The sequence below is a fragment of the Poromitra crassiceps genome (genome assembly GCF_964638095.1).
Source record: "Poromitra crassiceps genome assembly, chromosome: 2".
Classification (NCBI taxonomy): Eukaryota; Metazoa; Chordata; class Actinopteri; order Beryciformes; family Melamphaidae; genus Poromitra; species Poromitra crassiceps.
Window position 1 is genome coordinate 5,077,736 of NC_139624.1, and position 5,777 is coordinate 5,083,512.

General features: G+C 46.0%; 1 pseudogene across 1 annotated transcript; it reads left to right on the forward strand.

The window, feature by feature from the left end:
- The first annotated feature begins 1,439 nt into the window (after nt 1-1,439).
- LOC310791781 (protein phosphatase 1A pseudogene) lies at nt 1,440-2,331 on the forward strand (annotated as a pseudogene). The gene has a single exon. The product of its transcript is annotated as a protein phosphatase 1A pseudogene (transcript).
- Nucleotides 2,332-5,777: the final 3,446 nt, after the last annotated feature.

Sequence of the window (5,777 nt, forward strand, 5' to 3'; positions counted from 1 at the left end):
TAGCGAGATTTTCACTTTTCTCAGAGTGGCTTACAGAGAGAAGCGAAGTGTGGCCCAACTGTTACAAACCTTTTATGGCCGTCACCAGCAGGAGGGTGAAGATTTTTTTGAGTATTCACACTCACTGTCCCAGATCCTCCGCTTAGCCCTCAAACAAAGGCCAGACGCAGTATCTGACACGAAGCTGGCAGTCAGGGACCAGTTTATAGAGGGGGTCAGAGATTCCACTCTCAGAAGAGAGCTCCGCAAATTGGTCAGGGACAAGCCAGAAGCGACACTCTTTGATGTGCGAGAAGAAGCTGTTGCCTGGTCACTAGAGGACCAGCCCAGCCACACTAGGGTTGCTAAGAGTAGGAGCATGGTGTGCGATAGTATGGGTAATAGAGGCCAGTGTGAAAGTAGCACACAAGAGAAACAGTCTGCCACACTAGATGCTATACTTAAGGTCGTCTCTGAGCAGGGCAAGGCTATTGGGGAGTTAACCAATGTGTTGAGGGAGCATCTCACCACTAGGGAAAAGTCTGGAAAAGACAGAGGGTGGAAACCTAGGCCAAAACTCCAGCTCACAGATGATGGAAAACCTGTCTGTTACAAATGTAAGGGAGTAGGACACATTGCAAGAGAGTGCAAAGATGGCCAGTCTACCCTCTCCACAGCATCTCCACAGGGAAACTAGCTTCCTCGATTGCCAAGAGCCAGGCGAAAAGAGAAAAGGCTCAAAGACTCTTACTCGTGAAAGATTTCTGGAGCGAGCAGTTGGGGAGTGTCCAGAGGTTGAAGTTGAGGTGGGTGGAGCGAAGGCTAGGTGCCTGTTAGATACAGGGAGCCAAGTGAGCACCATCTCTGAGTCTTTCTTCCGAGATAACCTATTAGGAGAAGATGAAGACATCACCTCTACTGCCAAATGGCTCAAGCTAACTGCCGCCAACTCATTACCAATCCCATACATCGGTTATGTTGAGCTGGATGTACAGACCATGGGGTTGAGTATACCTGAGTGTGGGTTTTTAGTTGTGAGGGATCAAACCCAGGAACAGTCAGTGTCTGAGAACAAAGAACCAGTTCCAGGGGGGTCAGGAAAGAAAGAGCCAAAACACCAAACCTGTGTGAAAGATGACAAACTCAAAGAGCAAGTACCAGTCCTCATTGGTATGAATGTGATTAAGAGGTGTAGGGAGTTGGCTATCGCCAGCTTTGACAATGTAATGCATCACGGGCGTACGCAAACAGGGAGCTCTGCACTTACACAATTTATATGCACTGAGTCTGAGTGACGACTGCTAGCTAACTAGCTAGCTAGCTTAGCTAAACCGCAAACCCCCCTCATCTCGTCGGTGAACCCTCTCTGGTGTGAACTGCGACCAGTCAGCCCTTGCCGCTGTCGCAGCTTCTGTTGCTGTTAACCGATATTTGGAATACTTGGTTTTAAGAGGGACACAATGGGGGCGTTTTTGGACAAGCCAAAGATGGAAAGTACAATTCCCACGGTGAGGGTAACAACCTGCACTATGGAGTAGTATGCAGGGCTGGCGGGTAGAGATGGAAGATGCACATACGTCTGTAATTGGTCTGCCTCATGGTCTCGACCTCTGGTCCTTCTTTGCTGTTTATGATGGGCACGCTGGCTCCCAGGTGGCCAAGTACTGCTGTGAGCACCTGCTGGAGCACATCACAAGCACCCCAGACTTCCAGAGCGCCCTGGAAGAAGTGCCCTCCGTGGATAGTGTGAAGAGTGGAATCCGCACTGGGTTCCTGCAGATCGACGAACACATGCGGACCATCTCTGAGAAGAAGCATGGCGTGGACCGCAGCGGCTGCACTGCAGTAGGGGTGATGATTTCTCCAGGCCACGTCTACTTCATCAACTGCGGAGACTCGCGGGGACTCCTCTGCCGGGGCGGAACTGTGCACTTCTTCACAAACGATCACAAGCCCAGCAACCCACTGGAGAAGGAGAGGATCCAGAATGCTGGCGGCTCAGTCATGATCCAACGAGTTAATGGGTCTCTAGCAGTGTCGCGGGCTCTCGGAGACTTCGACTACAAATGCGTGCATGGAAAGGGCCCCACAGAGCAGCTCGTCTCACCTGAGCCTGAGGTCTATGCAATAGAGAGATCTGAGGGGGAAGATGAATTAATTGTGCTAGCCTGTGATGGCATCTGGGATGTCATGGCCAATGAGGAACTGTGTGAGTTTGTCAGATCCAGGCTAGAGGTGACGGATGATCTCGAAAGAGTCTGCAATGAAATTGTTGACACCTGCTTGTACAAGGGAAGCCGGGACAATATGAGTGGCAGAGGGGGGCTTAGGTGGACAATGACTGATGACTGACGAGTGAGGACTGATGACTGACAAGTGACGCCGTATTGTGCGATGACTGACGCGTGAGGAGTGAAACAGTAATGCAGGAAGAATGACAGCGTTTTCGTGGGAGGACTGAAGGTGTTTCAGAGCACACTTGATATGGTTTTACTAGGAGACACAAGAACTGACAACGCTTAGACTGAGGAATGATAGCCAATACTGTGATGGAGGAGGAGGCCCTAAAATGGTTGCCGTACAGGTGGGATCGAGCCGTTAGCTGTCACACAGTGATGGTGCTGATGCTGTGCTGACAGGAGAGTTAATATCTGGCTGAAGAGGGAATGAGAGGCTCTGCACCAGCATCACGACCGCTGGGGACAATAATAGTGATGGAAAACTGGACAGGCAACATCTCTGTTGTCATGTGTGTAATTCCTGAGGAGCTGGACTCAGTGGCCCTCAGTCATACTGTAGAGACAGGAGTGTGTTATGTTTAGTCTTTGTGTATTAGTCTCTGTCTTCTCCTCACCTGTTGCCCATGTTCCCTCATTAGTCTGCCTTTCCTCCCACCTGTTGCCTATGTTCCCTCGTTAGCCTGCCCATTACCCGAGTTCTCCCCACCAATCAGTTCTCCCGTTTTGACCTCTGTTCCTGCCTTCCCCAGCTGTCCCTCATGCGTCATTAGTTACCTCTGTCTATATATTGTCTCAGTCTGTGTCTTGGTCAAATCATTGTCTACAGTATGTGGTTTGTTTCCCTCTGACTTACCTTGCTCTTGGCCTAGCTGTGAGCTAGCTGTTTTTGTTGAGTTCTTCTAGTAAAAACCTTTATTTACACCTAAAGCCTTGCTTGCTGCCTGTCTGTTCTACATTAGGGTCCACACACATCTGCACTACCTGACACAACAAGCCAACATTGCCCAAGTGATCTATTTTGATGCTGCACTGCAAAAGGGAGCGCATGAAGAAAACAGGGGCTTGACCCACTTATTCAATAGCAACACATTATTAATTGTAGAGTGGGGGAGTGTACAGAGTACAGTTTAATAGGGCATAGACCAGGGGCACTCAATTAAAATTCCAGTTAGAGAAAATGTCCTCAAGCAAAGGTCCGGAACATTGTAACATAGCTTACGCTATGATTTCAGTACCATTGAACTCAATGATTGAAGTATCCTAATGGTACAATGTCTGTATGTAGTCAACAACTGACTGTTACATCTAAATAAACATCAATAATGCTTATTTACAGTTTTCATATTTAACTGAATTAATTATACATAACTAGCCTACTATAATTAATAAATTATCTTTTCTCATTTCAAGTAAAATGATGCATTTAAAAATAACATAACAGAGTGCTTTGGAAAAATGTGCATCTTAAAATGAAGTGCTTTAATTTAAGAGAAATAAGTTTCCCCTTTTCTTCACTCCATTTCACATTTAACACTCTCAGCCAACAAACAACCTTTTCTCTTGAGAGAAGTGAGCTCTCTATCTATCTGTCTGTCTGTCTGTCTGTGTCTGTCTGTCTGTCGATCAACCTCGCATGCTGTTGCGTTGGGCAGTGAGTGTGCCCTGGTGTGTGTATGTGTGTTTGCTCATGTGTGGCGCTTCCATAGACAGGTCAGGATCGCACCGCACTTCACACGAGACATACTGGTTTTGATCTGCCCGTAAGAACAATGAATGGACATGTAAGAGTGGTTTATTTTGAGCACACCGTGTGAAATTACTATCTCTCGCCTCGCGTCGCCTCCCCTCCGTCCGTGTGCTCTCGCAGCACCATTCGAAGCAACAGAGAGAAACGATTCGCTTATTTGATTGGCCGAGTAGCATCACGTGTGATGATTTACAGCGCGTGCATTGGTCTGTGAGCTTCCTGGCAGATAAACCAGTAGTACCGTAAATACTATAAAAGCATGTGCCGGTTAAAATAGAAACGCTCCGTGAAAATGTAAGTTATCAATGATTTGTAGGTTATAGGGCTCGATCCGGATAGGACGGTGTCTCGGTCCGGATGCGGACCGGAGTCCGGACTTTGAGGATCGCCGGCATAGACTGTATAGTATACGCACTTCTAAATCCCCTCTATATAGCCTAGCCCTAGTGTAACTGGCCAAATGGAGGCAGGAGTCACAGATTAGAGGATACTTAGTAGTAGTAGTCTTCGAGCTGAGTGACAACTTATTTATGGAGAACAGCAGGAGCAGCAGGAGGTGGTGAGCCACGGGCCTATACAGACCAAGAGCAAGTCCCTGTAAAAACAGTTCTGGGGTCTCATCTATCAATCCTGGCGTAGGATCCCTACTAAAACCATGACTAACCTGTCCAGTGACTATCTACTCGATCCAATCCGTGTTTCACCACCCAGTCTCGTCTTGTAAAGATATCCCACACAGACGTATAGATGTGAAAAACAAGAAAACTGTTTAAAAGTAAACAAGACAACTTACGCAAATAATCTACGCAAACCCTGACCCATCTTTAAGTCCAGCGCCCCCAGTTGCTTAGTGGCGAAGACTGAGAAGTGCACACATACACACCTTACCCCACACAAATTATTTCCAAAGCCGAAATGCCTGACCGGCCGCAGTCCAATTGAAGTGTGCGGTCTCCCTTTGTTGTGACAAGCGGAGATAATGGTTGGTCACTTATTTGCAGTGAATGCGTTTGGAAAAGTAGGCCTAACCTATCATAATGGGCCTGTATTTCGTTCGCAAAAAATGTTTTGAATGATCACTCCTGTATCAATAAAGTCTGTTTTTCCTCAAGTCATTGGAAATGTTTAGAATGTTGGAACAATCATAGTCTACCAGCCAACACAATCTCTGTGATTAATTATTTCAATCCATGTGGTCATGGCCATGTGGCTGTTAATGGTCATTTACGGTATTTCTTTCTTTCTATATGAATAGTTCATTTGCAAAAACAGATTTAAAGCCATTCTTAAAATTAGCCAAATAGACAACACATGCTGATATTCCATATAGCATATCAAAGTGAAAATCATTAGGTGAAAGTTGTAGGCCTAATTATGATCTACAATAAGACGAAATATTAAAAGATAAAATGCTTATGATATAAATATATATAGGCCCAATAAGAGGCATAACAGAAATGAACCATTAATAGGCTATATTCCTTTCTCCTACCTTTCCTGTCTTCTCGGACTTACAGTATGGAGATGCTGCTTTATCTTCTAAATAATCATGTCAATCTACAATAGGCTATCGAAGAAACATGTCAGAGGTGTCGGACGCGATGCGAATGAGGTGCCAAAAATGTACATTCACACTTTAAGTTTTATACTCTTTGATTGAATGGTGATAAGAACATAGTCTAATTGACACACATAATTAGTGAGTGCAGACAGAGAGAGTTTTTAATGGCAGAAATCAGTAACGACAGAATCCATGGTTAATCACAGGCAGGTTGCCTGTCTGTGAGCATTTGGCAGGGAGAGGAGGGGGG